The following is a 25,493-nucleotide window of genomic DNA, read 5'->3' on the forward strand; positions in this document are numbered from 1 at the left end:
TGAGTATAGATAAAGAGATCAGGTACCCTGGTTTCTTTCTGACTACTTCTTGCTGATTCACAGTGTTGACAGGGGGTAGGGGTATCTATATTCTGGATGGGATTGATTGAAAAACAAGAACATGATGGCTAGCGATAACCTCACCTCTATAAACTCACATGTATAGTGATAAAGAATATGGGATGTAAGCCCCCAGATTATATTGTTAATATCAGCCAGATTCCAAAAATCTAAATACATAAGAAAATTAATAATGGCAACAGGTAATTTTGGTAAAGATTTGCACTATATGTATATTTTGGTAAATGATTGTACTATATGTTTTTTCTTAAGTATACCGAAATTCTACTTCATTAAAGAAACTAACGAGGGGCTTGTGCTGTGGTATAGTGCGTAAAGGCACCGGTTCGAGTCCTTGCTGTTCCATTTTCGTTCTAGCTCTCTGCTATGGCCTGGGAAAGCAGTGGAAGAGGGCCAAAGTCCTTGGGCCCCTGCCTCCATGTGGTAGACCCAGAAGAAGCTCCAGGCTCCTGGCTTCCAATCAGCATAGCTCTGTCCAGTGTGGCCATTTGGGGAGTGAACCAGTGGGTGGAAGACCTCTCTCTCTGCCTCTGCCTCCTCTTAACTCTGCCTTTCAAATAAATACATATTTTAAAAAAATGAAAAAGAAAGAAAGAAACTAAAGAATCAAAAATTGGTTCAGGTCTTGGAAAGACATTTTAGAAGTCTGTTACTGGGCCGTTGGATGTATAAGAAAATGGTGTTATCTTGAAATGTGGGTAACTTTGAGTGTACTAAGACACATTAAAGAAAAGCAGAAAACATCAGATGGGTGATAAATAGTCTGTGTTAGGTGGTGGGGGAGACTCAGCAAGGGTGAAGGTTTTGATGAACCATGGTTTTGAAATTCCCCATGTATCTGTATTCCACTTTGCATCTCTCACATTTTTGTACTGACTTTCACATGAGAGACCAGGAGAGTCAGGGAAGTAAATTGTCACAGCCATTTGGAAACCTGTAGGGCCGAATCTTGAGCTGAATGGATAGCTACCTTATCCTCAGTGCTGCTAGAAATACCAGACTTTAAAGTGATATCACAGTCCTGTATTCAGCTATGGAGAAAACAAATATTAAACATTCGACCTTGCCATTTAAATTGTTCATTACTCACAGGAACAGCTGCCCCATGCTTTATTTCTTTGATTACTTTTGCCTATTGTGCAATTCTAGTGCAGCGACAGAAACGATTCCACTCCCCCAATTTTTTTGTTCAATCAGCTCTTTGATCATGGTTGTTATAGAGGATAATTTAATTTTCTATTTCATAATTGAGTGTCACTGCCAACCAGCTGTCTATACACTGACAGTAACAGAATTTTCATTGCCCTTAGCAGTGAAAGAAGATAATTAAGATTGCATTTCTTGCATTTTACTTCAAAACTCTCTTCCACAATATATTCTTGATTCCAAAGGCTGAATCACACAGGGTTCTCATTTTCAAGCAAGATAGATTGTTGCACTTGCAAGCAATAGGAAAAAAAAAAAAAAACAGAAAAGGGGCTTGGGAGGTATAAGGAACCTGTAGTAGATCAAAAGTATAAAAATAAATGCCCAGTTTACCACTAATAATGCTATCTTTTCTGAACATGCACTAATAATAGGAAAGCTATAGAAGATTGAAACAATATATCTAACAAGTTTAATTTGAGGAGCATATATAGAATCTTCTACCCCACAGTAAGGGAATACCCATTCATCACAAAGATATGAGCAACATTTTCATAGGTCCAGTTATCCAGTGTTAAAGGAGACAGGAATAATATTTGAAGTCATATCTAAGCCTTTGTTTCCTAAAGAGCACCAAATTGGAAATAACAGATGTCAAAATTTCCTTGAACTCCATGAGGATACATCATATTTGACTGTGATAGCTATGTAATTATCAACAGAGTGTAAGTAAATGTACTCCTATTTTATACACATCTAATCAGTGCATTTGTTGTAGTTACTATGTTTCCAAGGAAAAATGAGAGTATGAGCACTGGCTCAATGGTTAATCAGTTTCAATTACCAATCTCTGGCAGAAACAAATCCTGACAGAAGCAAGTCATTTTAACTGTCTGTAGCTGGGATTCAGTTGGAGTAAAAATGTACTAATGTGTAATTTCTAGATATTTTTATAAATCAGTAGTCTAAGACCAAATAAATTACAAAACTAAAATTATCAGAATATTATAGAAGAGGTATCCTAAAGTTTTCCCTTTTAAAAGTTTTTTAAAAATCATGTAGAGAAAAAATTTTATGTATTCCATATATGCAGTTTTAAGAATATAATGACACTTCTCACCCTACCCTCCCTCCCTCCCTTGTCCCACCCTCTGTCATCCTTTCTTTACTATTTTTCTTTAATTTTTGCAATGACATAATTTCCATTCACTTTATAATCACATACTTAATCCTCAGCTAAATAAGAATTCAATAAGTAGTAAGGAGAAAAACCACATGCTCTTTAGGAATATAAACAAGGGCTATAAATAATAGTCAAAACTCAAAGTATCAATTTTACTCATATACATTACATTTTTTATACTGTGTATATTAGCTACTACAAATCAGAGAAAATATGTTATTTGTATTTTTTGGACTGGCTTATGCCCTAGGCTCAATAGGCTAATCCCCTGCCTGCGGAGTTGGCACACCGGGTTCTAGTACCGGTCAGGGTGCCGAATTCTGTCCTGGTTGCCCCTCTTCCAGTCCAGCTCTCTGCTGTGGCCTGGGAGTACAGTGGAGGATGGCCCAAGTGCTTGGGTCCTGCACCCGCATGGGAGACCAGGAGAAGCACCTGGCTCCTGCCTTTGGATCAGCGTGGTGTGCCAGCTGCAGCACGCTGGCCGCAGCGGCCATTGGAAGGTGAACCAATGGAAAAGGAAGACCTTTCTCTCTGTCTCTCTCACTGTCCACTCTGCCTGTCAAAAATAAAAAAAGATACCCTAGTTTTAAATAAGTCTTATATTTGCCATACATAACATTTTGATGGATATTGTGTCACAATGACGCTTTATAGCAGCCATAGTAGTGATGTAAAGTTTATGAGAATAGTTCTTATTCTTCATTTTTTAAATTATTCTCTTTTAGGTTTAGGCATGACCAAAGTTCTATTTGCAGTCTTTTTATGTAGAAATTAATCATATTCTACTTAATTTTTTGACTTTAATATTTAATGAGTACCTGGCAGCTACATGGTAGGGTAATAAGCATTCTTCTCTTTAAATTTCTGTTTATTCACAGATTTCAGTGTCTTTTTATGATGCCAAAAATCTTAGTTTCACAATATGAAAAACATAATAGTCCCTTTATGAAGAATTAACACTCTCTAAAATATCCCAGAAACCAAAATTAAAAAGAGTGTATTTCCATGTACAAGGCTTTTTCTAGGTACACTAAAAGTTTTCACAACTCTTCTACCAAATATAAAATCATCAGAATGCCTAACAAAGGCTTCACCATATGGAGATCTCTCCACTAACTAGATGTCAGTAGACTACACCTAACAGAACAAGGTCTACCACCACAGTCTTAAAACTCCTGGTCCTTTACAAGGGTCACATCTACCCAGGTGAGGAGTGTACAACCACCTGCAGCTCTTCTTGCTAACAGATTCTAGTAGTGAAGTGGTAGTGGTGGGGTCTAGTATTTTTCTTTGCAGCATATATCTGATCACGACTATTACATAAGTCTCTCAGAGACACGGGCTTATAATTATCTCTTATCTCAAAAGAAAGACAATTTCTTGTGCTTCTCACAGAGAAAACTGGTTGTCATAGACAAACAGCCTTCATAAGATGGCCATTTTTTCTTCTTGCAAAATTTATCTTACTTTGCAAAGAATATATACCATGGTGAAATACTGAGCATATCACATGTCAGTTATCATGCAGTTTTAGGAGAAATTTGATTCAGATTAAGAAAGAACACTCAAATAAATTTAAAAAAAAATTTTAAAAAGGGGCCATTGCTGCAGTGTAGCGGGTAAAGCCACCGCCTGCAGTGCTGGCATCCCATATGGGCCCCAGTTCGAGTCCCAGCTGCTCCACTTCTGATCTAGCTCTCTGCTATGACCTAGGAAAGCAGTAGAAGATGGGCAAAGCCCTTGGGACCGTGCAGCCATGTGGGAGACCTAGAAGAAGCTCCTGGCTCCTGGCTTCAGATCAGCTCAGTTCTGGCCATTGCAGCCATTTAGGGAGTGAACCAGAGAATGGAAGACCTCTCTCTCTATCTCTCTATCTGTGTGTCTGTCTGTCTCTCTCTCTGCCTCTGCTTCTCTGTAACTCTGTGTTTCAAATAAATAAATAAATAAATCTTTAAAAAAGAGAGCACTAATTTGACATCAGATAACAAAAGCATCTTTTGAGTGTTTTTTAAAAAACAATTAATGCTTAGTGAACTATGTATTTTATATATATATATATATAAATTAATTCCTCTACTCAGTTTTCTCTGAAGTAGCAAAGACATGCTTTATTTTCATGAACTTAGAAATGAGTCTGCCAAAACACAATGTATCAATTTTCCTTAGCTAAGTTGGTAATAAAAATATTTATAAGCTTGAGCACTGTTTGTCAGATATTTTTCTTAGCACTGTACAGAATTTGTCTCAGTCCTCTGCATAGCCTTGTGGATGAGTGGCTTTCACTCAGACCCATTATAATAGTTGAAGAACGTTAGGCTCAGGATATTCCTCTTAAATGTCAACAGTGGATGGATCTATGACTCTCGTCCAGTCTGCCTGACTCCAGATCCTTTATCTCATCCAATATGTTTGTCAGGGGCGATTTGTACTGAGTTTGTAGCAGGAAGAGAAAGAGACTTCAGTGCAGGAATTTACATTGATTACTTGATAAGGACCCTGTATGTCTCACTGATTCATTCTTCATAAGAGGAAAAACCATCAAATCTGCTGCCCATTAATTTCCTTTGTAGGATCTGTGGAAGGAGTGATTGTGTGTATGTGTGTGTGTGTGTGTGTGTAATAGTATTGAAGGATGTAAGAGTTTACAATAAGAACTTAAAATGAAAATTATACAAATACATAGATATGATTGAAACTCCTTATATCACATTGAGTCCCTTTGTTCTCACTTTATAAAATAAACTTAGGTCTATCGTTTAAAGATATGTCATTCTCTTAAGGAATTAACTGTCCTACTCTTACCAACCATCTTTGAAATGCCCTGGAATTATTAGACTCTAGAAATTTTTAGCAGATCAAAATTACTATGGGAATAATAATGAAAATTGCAATGAACCAGTGAAGATGTTTTAAAAAAAACTACTCTTAATTTAGGATGTATGTACTAAACCATCTAACAACTATTTGTATATATTGTCTCTTTTGAATTCATTGAATGTGCTCCCACAAATTTATATGTTGAAACCCTGACACCCACAGTGCTGTGTTTGGGCAGGAGACCCCTAGGGAAATAGTTAAGGTTAATTAGGTCATGAAGTTGGGACCCTGCTCTGATAGCATTAGGGTTCTTCTAAGAAGAAATAATGCAAAGTAGATGTTCTCTCTGCATACTCACAAAGATATTGTAAGAACGTGTCAAGACATCAGGACTCAGCAACTCAACAGGAGACCCTTGTTCAGGCAAGAATACTGGAACTTATCTTAGACTTAACTCTCTAAAACTGGAAAAATCAATTTCTGCTGTTAAAGTCACATAGTCTATAGTCTTTTACTAGGGTATGCTGTGCAGACTAGTTATGAATTATTTCATTCCAACTATACTATCTTCATCTTAGGTATCATCATTTTCCCCACTTAACAGATAAAATAACTAAGTTTTTAAACTATTAATTGTAAAATGTCACAGTTTTTAAGTTATAGAGCTGAAAGTTACAGTTGGCTTTTCCCGTTCTAAATCAAATGTGCTTTATGATTGTGCCACATACTTAATTCTCCTTTTGAAAATTCCTAGTGCACCCTGGGATACAGAAAAACCCAGCAGAAATCCAACCTGCTCGCCAGAATGCGTTGGCTCACAAAGAAGAGTCATGGCACCATTTTGGAAGACACTGTTGTTAATACTGAGTGAGTATTCCATAGGCACTAGTTAGAAATTATTCCCAATGGGAACACAGTCCCAAAGACAACATGGGAATAAGTTGAAAAACACAATTTGGTTCATTGACACTAGTTCAATACATAACTTACTCGGAGTGTCTAAAATGTAGTTAAACCCAAATTCCTGGACAAAACAAAACCTGAGTACACTGTCTTGCTGCATTCTAAGCAAGCAGTAAGTAGACAATTGAAAATCAGAAAGACCATGTTACTAATGACGGAGTGGTCAGTTGCGGGAGCAAATTTTGTGGGTTATTTTCCTCAGCTCAGTATAGAAATAAAATACTGGGAAACAATTTGCAAAGAAGCAAAAACTTTTACTTGACAGAAAAGTGTCTGGTCCAAGAGGAGACCATGCGGAGTGCTTGAAAGGGACACTGGCTTTGAGGAAGTGCCCAGGGTTTTTAAGGCATTCTGTGAGGTTGCCCATTTTGAGGGTGCGTTTCACATGCTGTATGTTGATTGGCTTGGAGCTCATGGAGATAGCTGGGGTCTCCTGGAGACCGTCTTTTTAGGGACTCAGCCTCTGCTAGCCACTAACTTGAAGGCATGATTTAAAACTGCAAGGTCACAAATGCAGCACAAGAAGATATTAGTGGGGAGATACCAGCAGGTCTGAAAACAAGCTTTGCAGCCACACAGCTAGAAGCCTGCCTGTGAAGAACATTCTAGGCCCCCAGACCCACTGGACAGCTTCAGACCACCTGCTGTACAGTTTTTCAAATGGAAATAGTTGTGCAGAGGGTGTGTAATTTCATTAAGGCACAAATACATTGACTTTGGGAAGGGTGAGTCATTTTAAAGATACTTGAAATATAATTTGGAAGTACTCTGCCAGTAATGGCAGAGCTTCAGAGTGGCCAAAACAGCACCACAGGAAATGTTTGTATACTGTTTTCCCAAGAGAATTACTCATAACCACTGCCGTCATCATGTGGTGTGGGTTTGTGGAGAGAGGAAGAATGGGCAGCAAATTTTGAGTAAAATAAGATAAGGTCGATACCTTTATGCAAAATCTTCACATTTTGTCTTATCATAGCTTATTTTAACCTACTGGAACTATTATTTTTTAAATGGCTTTGCTAAGATATCATCCACGTATATTTAGTGTGTAAATTTCAGTGGTTTTTAGTGTATTTACAGAGTTGTTCAACTATCACTATCCTCTAAATCAAGAATAGTTTCATAATCTCTTAAAAATACTAACAAGTGGGCTTTCTGCAGTTCCCACAACCAATCCTCAGGCCCCCTATTGCTGTAGACTTTATTTTCAGGATATTGCAAATAACTAAAGTCATGTGATGTTTTGTGACTGACTTTTTCCATTTAGGATAATGTTAGTGAGGTAATTCATGTTGTTGTATATATCATTACTTACTTCATTTTCATGTATGGCTGGCCAAATATCATTTCATTAAATAGATATACTGTGTCCCAAACAATGTCTTAACCACTGTGCCAAATGCCTGCCCTATAGTTTCAATTTGCTGATAGCTAATGGTGATGAATATCTTTCACTTAACTTTTTGTCATCTATCTATCCTCTCAAGTGTATTAACTTTTCATGCTTTTTGCCCATTTTAAAACTGGATTTTTTTCCAGTGTTGAGTTCTGATGGTCTTTTATATAATTTAGATACTAGTCTATCTAGTATATTTAATTTAAATTTGTCATAAATAGGTTGTAGAACATTATCAACTTTATAATGATTCAAATTAAAATTTAATAAAAAGTAAATGAAATATTTAAATGCAAAAGTCCTGATATTTTCCTTATCCAAGCCAGTTAAGAAAGGTGATTTTTTTTTTATCATTTAAATAGTCTGGTTAACTGAAAATTATATAGAGAGATTTTCCCAAACCCTTCCTGTAACTGATTACTAATTCCTGCTGACTTTAACTCTTTACAATCTTTTATTTATGTATTTATTTATTTAAGATTTATTTATTTACTTATTCGAAAGTCACAGTTACACAGAGAGAGGAGAGGCAGAGAGAGAGAGAGAGAGAGAGAGAGAGGTCCTCTATCTGATGGTTCACTCCCCAGATGGCCGCAACAGCCAGAGCTGCACCAATCCGAAGAGGAGCAGCCGGGACTAGAACCGGCACCCATATGGAATGCCGGCACTTCAGGCCAAGGCGTTAACCTGCTGCGCCACAGTGCCAGGCCCCTCTTTACAATCTTTTAAATCCTTTTTTTGGCTCCAGTTTCACTACCAATCACTTAATTTAGACCCTTATTACCTGACAAACTACTACAAATTAAGATACTAAATTATTGACTCCATATAAATGATAAAATGTTGGATACCTACTAAAAATTATATGTGTATATCATGTAAATATATATATATAACAAGCAGGAATTCAATAAGTTTATAATTATTTAGCATCTTAATTTGTCTACCTCCTCTTAGTCTTGTCTTATGAGTGCTCTAATATATTTCTGACTCTTGATCATGTCTCTTTCTTCTTAAAATTCACCAATACATTTCCATCATTCATTGGATAAAGTATAATCACATCATTATGGAAAATACGGGCTCTTCTGATTTATTCCCTGCCTTTAACCTTTTTCCAATTTAGGAATGAAGATATATTGAAAGTTTTACTCTGAAAATGTCCATAGAATTTGAACTTGATATATACTTGAAATGCCCTCTACTTTTTGTTTGGCTAGATGTAATTCTATCTTTAATCTATGTTAATTAAATATTTGTTTGTTTCATGATGATATAATCCCTGCTTGGGCATAGTGATTCTTTCCTGTGTACTATATAACAAAATTTACATACCAGTCCATACTTACTTTATTGTGTGGGAATTGTCTAAATGTATGTAATTCTAATTTAGAGTAGAACCATTTTATACATTTTGATATTCAAATCATCAGCATCATTCAAGTATATATTTATTTATGTGATATATATGTAATGTTATGGTATTCAATAATTTATAACAATATAATAGATATTAAATAATTTAGCTAGACTCTGCATATATTTCTTAACCAGTGTCTATATCCTGAATTAGATTTGTATTTCAGATTTCTTTGCAGGATGGTGGGCTCTTATGATTATTTTCTCTACTTTTAAGGATTTATTTTATTTATTTGAAAGGCAGAGTGACAGAGACAGGAAGAGCCGCATATAAACAGATCTTCCATCCATTGGTTAACTCCCCCAAAGACTGTGACAGTAGAGGCTGTATCAGGCCAAAGCCACGAACTCATCCAGGTGACCAGGTGACCAATGTAGATGCAGGGGTCCAAGCACTTGGGCCGTCTTCTGCTGCGTTCCCAAGCACATTAGCAGAGAGCTGGGTTGGAAGTAAAGCAACTGTGACTCTGTGGGATCCAGTGTTTCAGGTGGCAGCTTACTCTGCTGTACCACAATGCCAGCCCATAGTGACTGTTTTCCACTCAATGGAATATGGATCAATGAAGTGCCCAATTTCCTGGCCTTCTAAGTATATAGTCTTCATGCTCTTTTTTTCATCCAAATAACCAAAGATGCTGAGTCCACAGTATTTCTTTGAATCTGAACACTATTTGAACAGGAAATAAACTACTTTTTTGAATTATAAGGTTCTTCCAGCAATCGTATTTTAAAGAACACACATAATTTTCAATATATTTGAACATGAATTTCACTTCTTCCAAAACTTTTCTTAATCATCCATTTATTTAATTACATCCCAGTAATCTCAGACCCTCTAAACAAGAATAGAAAAAGGACTTACTGTTAACCCTTGGTTCTCATTGCACTCTCTTCACACCTTAAATATAACCCTTATATAATATTTCAGTTATTGCCTAAATAACAACCTATCTTGTTTCCCAAAGTAATTTAGGTTCATTTTAAGAAATACAAGGAAGAGGTCTTAAAAGAAGCTGAAAATCACTGACATGGATAAAATTCCAGTGTAATGGTATTTTTATTCCTAAAACTCTGATTGAGCTGTCTCTTCTCAAACAAAACAAAAATGAAAATATAATTATTAAGAAAATATATTTATAGCACTTGATTACAAATAAATTTCTCATATGGTATTATTTATACAAACAGTGGTAGGAAAATGTCAACAATAGTTCAGAAGCAAATATTTATAAGAAAATATAGTCTTTACTTATGCATAATTCTATCTTGTTGATTTTGTACTCAAAATCCCAGGGCATAACATTAGTGTGCAATTTGAAAAAGAATTTTATACCAAGATAAGTATATAGATGTAGGGTCATTTTTTTTAAAAAAGATGTAATTTAAAATATGAACAATAGAATGTCAATATTCTCTATTTAAGAAGTCTTTTTGCATTATTGAAAGACAGCAACTTCATTCTAAATTTCCTTATATTTTTTAACATTTACTGGAGATCTGATATTGATCTTTTTATAAGGAAATCATTTCTGCTTGAATAAGTAAATGTAACATATTTTCCACCATTGGTCAGTACCTATAGTACTAGGGTTCTTTTTTTGAATACATTGTGAAGATGAAATCATTACTGCAAGCTAGATAGGAAAATACCAATTTTGGTTTATGATTTTATACAGATGGTCTCAAACATACACACATGGGCATACACACCCCCACCACACACACACACACATTGAGTTTTTTTTTTTTTTTGTTTGTTTGTTTTTTTAAGGAAAAGGGTTTATTGGGGAACACCCTACAGACCGGAGTGAAGAGGCGGTGAAGGAAAAAGAGAGAAAGAGAGAAACAGAGAGGAGAGGAGCTAGTGAGCAGAGAAGAGAGCAGAGAAGAGGAGAGAGGAGAGCAGAGCCAAGAGAGAAGAACCAGGAGCCAAGAGACCAGAGGAGGAGGCTAGAGAGAGGAACCGAGAGAGAAGAGTCAAGAGAGCACGACACACATTGAGTTTTAATTTCATTCTTTTCAACCATATTGGTTTTAGCTGATTGAATTATATGATTTCCCCCCTCCCCCTTTTTTCCATTATTGATTCACATCCTTTTGGAGCAGTGGTGCCTGTTTGTATGCATATACTTTAGCATTTCCAGAATAACAGTTTGTCCACAGATACTACTATTCCTTTATTCCTTCTTAAGCTTTTCATCTTTCATTTTATAGTTTTTTTGATAGCTGGACTTTGCAGGTTTTCTCATTTGAATTATCAGACTGGAGACATGGACATTTAAACATTTCTATCTTGAGTGACGTTTTCCTTTATTTGATTGAAATGGAGTTGAGCTTTGGTGAGCTGAGGTTAAGTATGACTTGGCCATAGCTTTATCTACTTTTCCACACTTTCCATAGATATGGAGAATGCTAGGTTATATTTTTATACCATGAAATTAATGACTGAAATATGCAGTGTGCAATACATAAAGGCTTCACAGCATAATTGGGATCCTAAACACCGTTTTTGACATTTCCAGACAAAAGGTTGTGTGGAATTCAGTATCTTACTATACCTATTCAAATTCTAGAGAATGTGAAAGAATAATGGAATAAAATAAGGGCTTAAATATTCTTAACTACTTTAATAAGCTAATTATGAAATGAATTATTGAGTTAATGGGATCTTTACTTGCATGCAGAACAATTTTCATTTAGTATTTCCTAATGATTCAAAAAATTTGAAAAGGGCAGATCTTAATGTTAGCATTTTTAGTAACAGAGCCTATTTTTCAAGGACAAGTGAAGCTTTTTAATCTGGAAGATTTTCTTAGATTGAAAACATGCTGTAATATTCTATAATTATGCAAAAAAGTTCCTGTCCATGTGCACCCCTTTTCTTTATTGCAATCACCGACTTCATCCTGGAAATGCATTCCTTTGTTTTAATTTATTTTCTCATTAGATCTTTAAATTCATTAATGAAATACTATAGAATTGAGAGCGTTAACACTTGATTTTTGTGTGCAAGATTGCATAGCCTTTTCAGCATTCTTCGGGTCATTTTTTTCCTGACAATTCTTTGTCATACAACTCAGAGTGGTTTTGAAAGAACCTAGCCTCTTCGGGTTTGAGTTACACAACTATGATTTTTATTAAGGAAAAAGGGGAATTCAAAAATATATTTAGTTTCTGATGATAAAGATAATAATTTAAGATAAGAAAGGAGAAGAAAAAAGTAGACTATAAAAAATATGGTAAAACTTAGAAGTAGAATTAGCATGTTCATTTTAGACCTTGACTCTCTGAGATTTTCATTCACTATAAAAAGTCTTTCAGTTGCATATGCAAGGCAAAGCTTTCTGGAAATGAAACATGGATTCCTCCCACTCTTACCTACAAGAAGCTATAATCTTAAGTGAATAATATGCACACATATTTATTATATTAGATAAAAATATAGATAAAATGCTACTGCTTTTATGAATAAAATAGTACTTTCAATTAGCAACATACAAAAATCCGGAGAAAACTGCACTTGACGTAAGCCTGGAAAGAACAGAATATATTGAGTATATGAGGGTAGAAGGATAAGAAGGTAGAAGAAGCAATGAAAGTCATATGAAACATGAATTGATAAAATAAGAAAATAATTTTTATTTCATTTTTTATACGATTTTGTAAAAATAGGGAATATTTTGATAAAGGAAATTAAGTTAGACAATTTTACACATTGTAGATAAATCAATGAATGCATTTTCACATTTTCAAGTTCAAGTTTATTTTTATAAACATTATAAAATATTTATAAATTATAAAATGTTTATAAAAATGAGCTGGATGCTGGAACATAAAGTCAATCTGAAGACATTTCAGAAGGCAGAGTGATAGTGTACTCTGATCACAGTGCAATAAACCTAAAATCTAAGTGTCAAGAAAGGAGATAGAAGTTAGAATGTTTAGAAGAAAGAATAATTATAAATAACTCATGAGTCAACAAGGGAAATACTGAAAATTAGAGCATATTTCAGACTGAATCATTACTAAATTTCTATATATCAGAACTTGTGAAATAAAGCAAAAGTTGTGGTAAGAGGAAAAGATACATATATATCTGAACAAAGAGTGACATAAATATCTGAGCAAAGAGGGATGCAGCTCAAATAAACCATTTAAAAAAAAAAGCCAATAAAACTCAAAGAAAGTCGAGGGAATGAAGTGATAAAGCCCAAAGTATAGAAATTGACTGCATTAATTAAACATATAGCATAGAAGATCACTAAGAGAAAAGTGCTTTGCAAATGCTAATAAAATTGATAAACCTTTAAAAAAAAATCACTGTAGAGCCTGAAGCCACTATTGAAAGCACAAAAGTAATTGAATATTTGGAAGAAACAGGAAAATTTAACTGTATTTGAAAATATCAACATGAAATAGCTACAACTTTATTTTGTTTTTGACAAGCAGAGTTAGACAGTGAGAGAGAGACAGAGAGAAAGGTCTTTCTTTATCCGTTGGTTCACCCCCCAAATGGCCACCATGGCTGGTGCGCTGCACCCATCTGAAGCCGGGAGCCAGGTGCTTCTTCCTGGTCTCCCATGTGGGTGCAGGGTCCAAGCACTTGAGCCATCCTCCACTGCCCTCCCAGGCCACAGCAGAGAGCTGGACTGGAAGAGGAGCAACCGGGACTAGAACCCAGCGCCCATATGGGATGCCGGTGCCAAGGACAGAGGATTAACCTAGTGCGCCATGGTGCCAGCCCCCAGATTTGTTCTTTTTCAAAGTTATTTTAATATATATTTTAAAACCTGCTTATCTTCCTAAATAATTGCTAGGCTTTTGACATATATTGCACTTTGACATAAAATGCATTTTATTTATAGGTTATTTAGGGGAGGATGACTGCTCTTAACACCATTAAAACTTTATTCAATTTACATCTTCCTAAGAAGATGAAAAGAGAGGCTGGTGCTGTGGTGTAGTATGTAAAGCTGCCACCTGCAGCACCAGCATCCCATATGGGCATCAATTCCTGTTCAGCTGCTCCACTTTCTATTCAAATACCTGCTAATGGCCTGGGAAAGCAGTAGTGGGATGGCCTGAATACTTGGGCCCCGCACTCTCGTGGGAAACCTGGAAGAAGCTCCTGGTTCCTGGTTTCAGGTCAGCCCAGCTTCAGCCATTGCAGCCATTCGAGGGGTGAACCAGTAGGTGGAAGATCTCTCTCTGTCTTCCTCTATAACTCCACCTTTCATATAAATAAATAAATAAATAAATAAATCTTTTTAAAAAATGATGAAAGGACAGATTATAAAATTGGAGGAAAGATTTATAGACCACATATTCAACAAAATGTTTATAACTAGGATTAATAAAGAATTCTTAAAGCTCAACATTAAAATTAATCTAATTGGAAAATAAGCAAAACACTTGAATAGATATTACCAAAAGAGGAGATGTAGATGGCAAATGGACATATGAAAAAGTATTCAATACCATCAGCTTTGAGGAATACATATTAAATCTAAAATTAAATATCCCTATTCACCTATTACAATTGACAAAATTAAAAAAAAATAGTGAGAACATCAATTGTTGGTGAGAATGTGTAGTCATACTTTGGTAGTGCAATGTTAAATGACATACTCACTAGAGAAACATGTTTGGCATAAAGTCTAGCAATTGCACTATTAAATATTTATCTAGAGATGTGAAAATTTATTTTTAAGTTCTCTTTAAGTGTTTACAGTAACTTTAGTTGTAATATCCCTAAAGTGGAATATATTTTTCAATGATCAATGGTTAAACAAAATGTGGCACATCTATAGAAGAGAATATTACTCAGCAATAAAGTGGAATGAACTACTGATAAATGAAACAAAATGGATGAATTTCAAGGAAGTTATGCTGAATGAAAATGCCAGTCTTACTATATATACAAATATACACTGTACAGTTCTAGTTATGTAGCATTTCTGGAGTAACATAAGTAAGGAGATGGATACTGATCAGTATTTACTAGGTGGTGAAGGCAGAGAATTGCATAGCTACAAAGGAGTATAGAGAAGGATAATTGTGATGGTGATAATAGTCATGTATCTTTTTTTTTATTTGATAGATAGTTAGACAGTGAGAGAGAGAGACAGAGAGAAAGGTCTTCCTTCCATTGGTTCACCCCCCAAATGGCTGCTACGGCTGGAGCTATGCCGATCTGAAGCCAGGAGCCAGGTGCCTCCTCCTGGTCTCCCACTCAGGTGCAGGGGCCCAAGCACTTGGGCCATCCTCCACTGCCTTTCCGGGCCACAGCAGAGAGCTCCACTGGAAGAGGAGCAACCGGGAATAGAACTTGGTGCCCATACGGGATGCCAGCGCCACAGGCGGAGGATCAACCAAGTGAGCTATGGTGCCGGCCCAGTCATGTATCTTTTTTTTAACTTTAATTTAACAAATATAAATTTGTAAAGTACAGATTTTGGATTACAGTTGCTTCCCCCCAACCCCATAACTTCCCTCCCACCTGCAACCCTCCCATCTCCTGCTCCCTCTCCCATTCCATTCACATCAAGATTCATTTTCAATCATCTTTATATACAGAAGATCCATTTAGTATATATTAAGTAAAGATTTCAACAGTTTGCACCCACACAGAAACACAAAGTGTAAAGTACTGTTTGAGTACTAGTTATAGCATTGATTCACATTGTACAACACATTAAGGACAGAGATCCTACATGAGGAGTAAGTGCATAGTGACTCCTGTTGTTGACTTAACAAATTGACCAGTCATGTATCTTGATAGTGATTAAGGTTACATAATGCTGCTTGTAATAAAATTTCATAGAGCTACACACACACACACATCTCATACACGTGTGCACACAAGTGTATGCCCACAAGTGCATATATGACTGATGAAATTGGAATAACCTAAGTAGTTTGTATCAATAGAAAAATCTAGTTTGGGGATTGGTGTTGTGGCCTAGCAGATAAAGCTGCTGCCTGCGGGGCCGACATCCCATATTGGCTCTGGTTCATGTCTCCTGCTCCACTTCCTATCCAGCTCTCTGCTATGGCTTGGGAAAGCAGTGGAAGATGGCACAAGTCCTTGGGCCCCTGCATCCATGTGGGAGACTCAGAAGAAGCTCCTTACTCCTGGCTTCTGATGGGCCCAGCTCCGGCGATTGTGACCATTTGGGGACTGAACCAGCAGATGGAAGACCTCTCTCTCTCTCAATCCCTCTCCTTCTGCTTCTCTGTAACTTTACCTTTCAAATAAATAAATAAATCTTAAAAAGAATAAAAATAAATAAAAAGGAAAATCTAGTTTGGATGGATATTGTGCTGCAGATTTGTGCAATGTTAACTTTGGGGGCTATAGGGTAAAGAGTCCTGGGGATTTCCCTGTATAATGATTTGAAGCTTCCTGTGAATCTACATTTTGTTTCTCAAAGTTGAAAGCCAAGGGAGAAAGAAAAAAAGTTAGAATTTCTGAAAACATATTTCAGTTTTGAAAAATCATATAAAACATAAGTAATAAACATGAATTGTTAAAACTTCTAAAGAGGCACAAGAACCTTGTAGAAAAATAGCAAAATAAAAAGCGTAAAAGATATAAAGAGCATGACTAATTCTCACATGGAGAGATAACTGCTCTTGATAACCTGATGTATACATTTTTCTTTCTTTTCATGCATGTAATAAATATTGCTTTGTAATGGACTTTATAACATATAGATTATGAGCATTTTATCATACCATTGAGTGTTCTCCCACATCATTTTTAATGTTTACATAAATGGAGAATGTGTGCAAGTGTAATAACTTCTAAAGAAATTGCTGCTGGATGTTTCATTAGTTTCCTATTTTTATTATGCTAAACAGCTTCAGTAAATATTCTTTCAAACCTTTCTTCACAAAAAGCTACAATAAATTATTCAGGAGATATTTCTAAACATAGAAATACTAGGTAAAGAATCAGGCATATTCAGGAGTGGTCATAGTGGCGGAAGTGCAGTGGGTGACACTGCTGCTTGGCGATATGCATCACATGTCAATTGACAGAGCCCTTCCCAGCTTCCTCTCAGTTTCCTAGTATTACATCTGAGAAGCAGTGGATGACGGCCTGGTACCCACTTAGGAGACCCTATTGGAGTGGCCCAGCCCTTTCTTGAGGACATTTGAGAAGTGAACCAACAGATGGATGATGGAAGACCACTCTCTGTAACTCTGCCTTTCAATTAAGTGAAAATAAATATGTAAATTTCACTCTATTTATAAAATAGGGAAATGTTCAAAAATTTATATAGAAAAATTGTTCTCAGTGGACATTGTACCAATTTATATTCCCACCAGAAACAGTTATTCATTATTTTTGGAAATATTTCATTATTCATTATTTTTGTTTGTTCATTTATTTATTTTAGTTAAAAGACACAGGGAAACAGGGTCAGCAACAGAGAGACAGAGATCTCCCATTTGCTTTTTCATTCCTTTAATGCCTACAGCAATCAAGTATGGGCCAGGCCAGTGCCAGGAACTGGTAATTCAATCTGCATATCCTAGATGGGTGACTGAGGCCCGACTACTTAAGGTATTGTCTGTTGCCTCCCAGAGTACACATTGGCAGGAAATGAATTGGGAGCAGAGCTGGGACTCAAGTACTCTGGTGTGGGATGCTAGCAGCCCAGGTGGTGAATCCAGCTATGCCACAACACCCACCTCACACCAGGAGTGTTTAAGTTGCCTCACATCCAACTCTTATCATTGAGTGTATTGCATTATATGTGCATAATAAAACATGTTTATTTCATCCAATTAAATGAAAAATATTTCACTATGTCTTCAATTTATGTTGCCTTTTTTTATGTGCTTATTGGCAATGTTTATGCTTTTTGTTAATTTGCCCATTGTATCTACCTGTTTTCTGTTAGAGTATTTTATATCTTCCATAAACTTTTGATCTGAACAGCTTACAATAACATTCTATTTTCAAAGAGATTGATGTAATTTTAATAGGATAATACATTACATGTGTAGCATATATTGTGCTTTTTCAAAGTGTGGAATTCTATAAAGGTGCTACTTTTGAATTTATCTTTGGAAAGTGTTCAACAAACCAAATACTGTACTATAGTGAATTAATTGATTTGGAAAGCTCTATGGAAAACTAATACAATTCTAACTAGAACCAAAATGGTTGATGAAGTATTACTATTTTTCTGTAATAGTTTTGTTTTTGGTGTGCTAATGCTATATTGATATTTATTTGTAAAGTAATTACATATTATATTTACTTTACTATCATAGATGTTACATTACATTAATTTTATTCCCCAAGTTCTCTCTTAGGAATAATAAAAAAAAAGTGCTTAAGTTATTCCATAGAGATATGGAAGAAAATAAAATTCTTTTTTGTTTTTATGCCCATTTCACAAGGGTTAGCACAGGCAACAAGATTTTCTTTTCTTTCTTTTTTTGACAGGCAGAGTTAGACAGTGAGAAAGAGAAAGAGACAGAGAAAGGTTTTCCTTTTCTGTGCAGCCGGCGCACTGCGCTGATCCAAAGGCAGGCCCAAGCACTTGGGCCATCCTCAACTGTCTTCCCGGGCCACAGCATAGAGCTGGACTGGAAGAGGAGCAACCGGGACAGAATCCGGTGCCCCAACTGGGACTAGAACCTGGGGCGCCGGCGCCACAGGCAGAGGATTAGCCAAGAGAGCCACGGCGCCAGCCAGGCAACAAGATTTTTGTATTCCATTTTTGCCAATTGCAGACTCCTTATGAAAATCATTTAACATCTCAGTACTATGGTTTAACCATCTGCGAAATATGTGTAGTTGTAATATTGGGTGATTTGAAGCTTAATTAATGTTTTAAATGTCCTTGGAAAACTCTGTATTAAAACTCTGTATTAAAAAAAGTACTAGAATCACAAAATTTGATGCAGTCATAATTAGACTATTTTTCTTTCAAATTTATTGAGCACAGTTGGTACAGAAACATGACAGAAACCAAAGATCAATTTTGGAAGTTTGATCACATTTTCTATCTCTATATAATTGGTAGAAAATATAATAAACTCCACAGAAGATATATAAAGCTAGGTGACTTCTGAAAACTATGCTAATTTTTCCAATTAATGTCTAAAATTAAAATATTATTTTCTTAACATGTTTGAGGATTCAGTTATCTATGAAGCTGTTTCTTTATTATCCTTCAGGTCCTCTTCATAATGTTATGCAAGAAGATATCCTAAGATTCTGATTCTTCCAGGCCTTGATGTTTATTTCTTGGGATAAATTTATCAAGAGTCTGTGTGTGTGTGTTGGGGGGTTGCTATAGAAAATGAGGGGCTTGGTCTTTTTTTTTTTGATGAATCAGATAAATTTATTAGAGAATTACTTCAATCACTTCTCAGCCTTTTGGGTAAGATTAAGTGTGGAGATTTACACTGAGCATCACTATTGCTATCTTTATTTTGAGCTCTTTCCCATGAAAAACTATATCGTTTGTCCTTGACTTTGCCCATTTTTTTTTATTTGACAGGCAAAGTTAGACAGTGAGAGAGAGAGAGACAGAAAAAGGTCTTCCTTCCGTTGGTTCACCCCCTAAATGGCCACCACAGCTGGCGCGCTGCACCGATCCAAAGCCAGGAGCCAGGCACCTCTTCCTGATCTCCCATGCAGGTGCAGGGCCCAAGCACTTGGGCCATCCTCTACTGTCTTCCCAGGCTACAGAAGAGAGCTGGACTGGAAGAGGAGCAACCGGGCCAGAACCCGGTGCCCCAACCAGGATTAGGGCCCAGGGTGCCAGCGCCACAGGTGGAGGATTAGCCAAGTGAGCCACGGCACCGGCCGACTTTGCCCATTTTTAAACCCCGTTATGTTCATTGCCTCCCAATTTGTGCTAGTACTCTTTTAGGTTTCTGTGTGTCAGAGTTACCTGATGGGAGTATTTTAATGCTTTATTTAACTAAGAGACATATTCCAAAACTAAGGCATATTCTTTAATCAGCAATCTTCTTCTGTTGCTATTTTTTTTAAGTTGAGAGACAGAAGGGTCTTCTGCTGGTTTACTGCCCAAATGCCCACAATGGCTGGGAGCTGGCCAGTAGCAGGAAATGCAAATCATGTTTCCCATTTGAGTGGCAGGGACATAGTCAATGGAATCATTACGAGCTGCTTCCCAGGGTCTGTCTTTGCAGCAGACTGGAGGCAGGAGTCAGAGCCAGAAATCCAGTCCAGGCACTCTGAAGTGGGACCCGAGCATCTTAACTGCTACCTTGAATGCTACTCTCTACAATCAGAAAATCTTGAATCCTTTTGGTAAGTGATATAACTTCTACTTCAGTCTACTCCTATTTTTAGCACATAGTTGATAGAGATTATAATTTTTAATTATAATGAATAATGATTATGAATAAAACATACCCATAATCCATAAAATATTTATACATGAGGACAATTCATAAGTGTGCATCTTAACACACCAGGTTCTTAGGAGGTTCTGCAACGACTTTGTTCTAGTACAAAATCTGAAGTTGGTACCATGTTCCATGATTCCCTATATCAGATCACTTAGTCCACCTCTTCAGCTTCGTTTTCAGAGCATTTTCCCAGACAGTCTCAGTCCCACCTTAGCTAGCGTGCTCTCTGTACACTCTGTGTTGTTTTTACTGCAGACTTTTACAGTTTGAAGCCTGTTTCCAATTCCAGAATTGATCCCCTTAAAAAGGCTGACACCCTTTATACCATGCAAGCTGTCTTTCCTGGAATGCCTACTCAAAACCTGGTTTAGTGCATTACCTTCTTGAAAAATCAACAGATTTAACAACTGCATAACAAGTTTACTATTCACATATAATTTGGTGCCATGTGAGACAGTATACCAATCTATTTGATTCATCATTTCACCACCATTGTCTTGCCCAGTGTCTGGGTAGGCCCTCAATATTTATTGATCTGATTAATGATTTATGTTTTCAGATGTAACTGCATATTAGAAACATACCAAGGGAAAAGTTTAGATGTACCCTAGAGAAAATCACATGCTGTTTGTAATTTCTCCACAAAATATCATTCACAATCATATGTCTAAGCTTCTTCTTGACCATCTTCAAAAGGATGTTATTAAATTGCAAACAACCTATATCACTACCAGATGGCACTGATTGTTAAAATGCCAATTATTTTTAAATTAATCATTTTCTCTTCAATATTCTTCTGCTAAAAATATTAGACTATTAGCATGCAATTATACTTATTTTCTTACATATATCTAAGGTATTATGAATAACTAAAATTAAGATGAATAAATGGTATTGGGAGCAATTTTCAGTAAAGTAGTGATGAAATTCTGTTACTAGTCTAATTGTTATGAGCTAAAAGGCTATACCATTACTTTTAAAATATGAGCCTTTTTGGGCCCGATACTGTAGCATAGTGGGTTTAGCTGCCACTTGCACTGCTGGCATCCATATGGGTGTTTGTTCAAGTCCTGGCTGCTCTACTTGCAATCCAACTCCCTGCTAATGCAACTAGGAAAGCAGCAGATGATGAGTCAAGTCCTTGGGCTCCTGCACTCTCGTGGGAGACCAAGAAGAAGCTCCTGGCACTAGTTTCTGCCTGACACAGCCCCAGCTAGTGACCATTTCAGGAGTGAACTACCAGATAGAAGGCATATCTCTCTCACTTTCTCTTTCTGTCCTCTCTCTTTCAAATAAATAAAATCTTTAAAAGAAAATAAGAGCCTTTGTAGACATCATTTGAAGCACATGGAACCCATGATAGAGTGTGCAGGTTCAAATACTGGCTCTGCTTTTTTCTTTTTCTTTTTTGAAGATTTATTTATGTATTTGAAAGGCAAAGTGACCCAATAACTCCATGCTCTTGCTCCTCCCATCCTCTTTCCGCCATCTTTCCATGCCGCCACAGTGGTGCGCATGAACGTCCTGGCAGATGCTCTCAAGAGCATCAGCAATGCCTAGAAGAGAGGCAAACACCAGGTGCTTATCAGGCCGTGCTCCAAAGTCATCGTCAGGTTTCTGACTGAGATGATGAAGCACGGATACATTGGCGAATTTGAAATCATTGATGGTCACAGAGCTGGGAAAATTGTTGTGAACCTCACCGGTTTTTTTTCCCTCCCCTCTCTGGAGGCCCTCTCCATGCTGCTCTGGCTGGAGGTCTTTGATTCTAGTAAATCTTGCTTTTAAATCTCTCTGTTTGTCTGCTTGGAAATTCTTCTTCCATGTGAAACAAGGAACTGAGGTAATAATATACTCTATGCCATCCTGTATGCCATCACCTGTAACAGGGTTTACCTGAACAAGGTAAAATTGGGAGAAATACTACTGATAAAGTAGGCAGGCATACAGGCTAAAATTGATTATGTCTGTGAGCTGGAAGACTGCACGTTCGCCATACCTCTGTGTGACCTCATACCCCTACCTGGCCACATCTGGGTGCCCACTAGTCAATCAGGTTAATTAACCACTCCCCTTTGGAAGTGGGTTAAAAGCCTGGGATACTGTGTGTCCCGCCCTTCTTTTCCCAGGCCTCTTGCCAGGAGGGGGCTTGCTGTAGCCCTGCGCCTCCAGGGCACATGGCCTTTGGGCCACCCGCCCTAGGCTTCCTGAATCAGAGATGCAATTTCATCACGTGTCCCAGTGATATCGGAGATGACCCCCTAAAATCTATACAAAAATGTAACCCCTTAAAGTTCCCCAGAAGCACCATCTGGGGTGCCACATATGTTACTGGAATTTGGGGTGCCATATGATATCACTATATGCTTATTAATAAATTAAAAAGCCTGAGAGGGTTCTTGCCTAATATTTAGAAAAGAATTCCAAATACCGGCACAAATAAACGATACAGCATAGTACATTTTAAGCTTTATTGAATGTGAAAAATGCATTCCTCAAATGGCTGCAACAGTCATGTCTGAGCCAGGCTGAAACCAGAAGCCAGAAACTCCATACAGGTCTACTAAATGGGTAGCAGGGTCCCAAGTAGTTGGAGGCATCTTCATCTGCCTTCCCAGGTGCTTTATCAGGAAGCTGGATTGGAAACAGAGCCGTGATGCAAAGCATCATTCAATCATGGGATCCTGGCCTTGAAAACTTTGACTTAACCTGCTATGCCACAGATGCTGTGGGTTTTTTTTCCCTCCCCTCTCTGGAGGCCCTCTCCATGCTGCTCTGGCTGGAGGTCTTTGATTCTAGTAAATCTTGCTTTTAAATCTCTCTGTTTGTCTGCTTGGAAATTCTTCTTCCATGTGAAACAAGGAACTGAGGTAATAATATACTCTATGCCATCCTGTATGCCATCACCTGTAACAGGGTTTACCTGAACAAGGTAAAATTGGGAGAAATACTACTGATAAAGTAGGCAGGCATACAGGCTAAAACAGCATCTGTTGGTACTGTTTTTTGTTGTTTTTTTTTTTTTTTAATTTATTTATTTGACAGGTAGAGTTGTAGACAGTGAGAGAGAGAAAAAAAGGTCTTCCTTCCGTTGGTTCACTCCCCAAAAGGCCACTACTCCTCACAACTCCACATTCCCAATTGTCTCTTAATTATCAAAATACACATTTTTCTTCAATATTTAGATGAACAAATTCTGGAATCAAAGGTGGATCCAGGAGCTGGCATTGTGGCATAGCAGGTTAAGTCAAAGTTTTCAAGGCCAGGATCCCATGATTGAATGATGCTTTGCATCACGGCTCTGTTTCCAATCCAGCTTCCTGATAAAGCACCTGGGAAGGCAGATGAAGATGCCTCCAACTACTTGGGACCCTGCTACCCATTTAGTAGACCTGTATGGAGTTTCTGGCTTCTGATTTCCAGAGTTAACATATTAACCTAGTTAAAATATTTTGGATTTGATCTGGCATTTTAGTCATGTATTTTTATTTTTATTTTTTTATTTTTTTATTTTTATTTTTGACAGGCAGAGTGGACAGTGAGAGAGAGACAGAGAGAGAAAGGTCTTCCTTTTGCCATTGGTTCACCCTCCAATGGCTGCCGCTGCAGCCGGCGCACCGCGCTGATCCGATGGCAGGAGCCAGGATCCAGGTGCTTTTCCTGGTCTCCCATGGGGTGCAGGGCCCAAGCACCTGGGCCATCCTCCACTGCACTCCCTGGCCATAGCAGAGAGCTGGCCTGGAAGAGGGGCAACCGGGACAGAATCCGGCGCCCCGACCGGGACTAGAACCCGGTGTGCCGGCGCCGCAAGGTGGAGGATTAGCCTATTGAGCCACGGCGCCGGCTCAGTCATGTATTTTTAATGTGCATATCTGTTTCTTCACCTATGTTATACATCTATTACATTTTTAAATTATGGACAAGGAGTTAAGATTTGTAAATCACTGTATAAGTAAATGATTTATCATTAAGGAAATGAGTATTCTGAGAAATTTGGGAAGCCCAGCAAAGTCTTAATTCAAAAGTATAAGGACTTTGGGTTTATCCACTTAGAAACCACAATGATAGCAGAGATTGCCAAATTGGAGCTGGCAACGTGTCACTCCAGTATATCAGCCGTGTGTGTGTGTGCACTTTACCTGCCATAGTGCAACCCTTACAGTCTGAAACCTTCCTTAGTGCACAGCCTGTGATATGCTGGAAGAGGCCTTTTCCGTATTTGGCTCAGTGGAGAAGGATGAAGTTATTGGGAAAAAATATTGTTGGGTTCTCAGAGAAGCCAGCTGCTTGGAAGGCTCTGGACAGATACAATGAAGACTATTTCCTGGTAAGCATTTTTCCTTAGCCTGTGACCTTGGGCCAGTTAGAAGATGAAGAGGGACTTCCACGGAAGCTTGCTGTAAAGAACCAGGAGTTTCACAAAGAGTGAGAGCAGCACCCAGGTCTGCACAGCATGGCTTCTGTTAGTATGCATGTGCCATGCAACAGAAGGTGCTCGTTGACATGGAGAAGCAGCAGCCAGACCAAGTGGACCTCAAAGTCAAGGAAGCTCCTGAAAAGCTGAAGATGGGTATGGAGGCTGCTCACCATGAGAACAAGGTCAAGTAAATAAAGCTTAATTTGATGAAACATCAAGAACTTTGGAGAATGGAAGAGCTAGATAACAAAGAGGTGCAAAAGCAATTGGAGCTCAGGCAGGAGGAGGTATGGAGGCACAGTGAGGAAGAGATGCAGATAAATCTAGTTTCCCAAAAGGCCTTAAAAGAAGGAACTTTTTGGATTAATCAGAATGGTATCCTGGAAAAGCATTAGAGATTTTTCTCAATAATTAAGTCTTCCCTGACTACTGTTCAAGGGAGTATGTTAGAGGAAGTGGACCAGGGAGGGGTAGTATAAAATAGATCAGTTCTGAATAGTATATAGTTTAACTAATCAGTTCTGTTTGCTGCATTCCTGAAGTCCCAAATGTGATAGTTAAGGTCCTGGTGGAACCATAGCAAAATGGGTCTAGTTAGACCCCTTCAATCTTGATTATCCTATTTTTGTCCATTTTGCTTTATTTGCTTTTTCATCCTTATACCC

General features: G+C 37.4%; 1 pseudogene; it reads left to right on the top strand.

Annotated features, from left to right (window-relative positions):
• The window catches only part of LOC100355167 (non-POU domain-containing octamer-binding protein pseudogene), a 39,853-nt pseudogene extending 14,630 nt beyond the window's left edge, over positions 1–25,223 (top strand).
• Positions 25,224–25,493: the final 270 nt, after the last annotated feature.

The sequence above is a fragment of the Oryctolagus cuniculus genome, chromosome 1 (assembly GCF_051225735.1).
Source record: "Oryctolagus cuniculus isolate XC-2025 breed Fujian yellow rabbit chromosome 1, ASM5122573v1, whole genome shotgun sequence".
NCBI lineage: Eukaryota > Metazoa > Chordata > Mammalia > Lagomorpha > Leporidae > Oryctolagus > Oryctolagus cuniculus.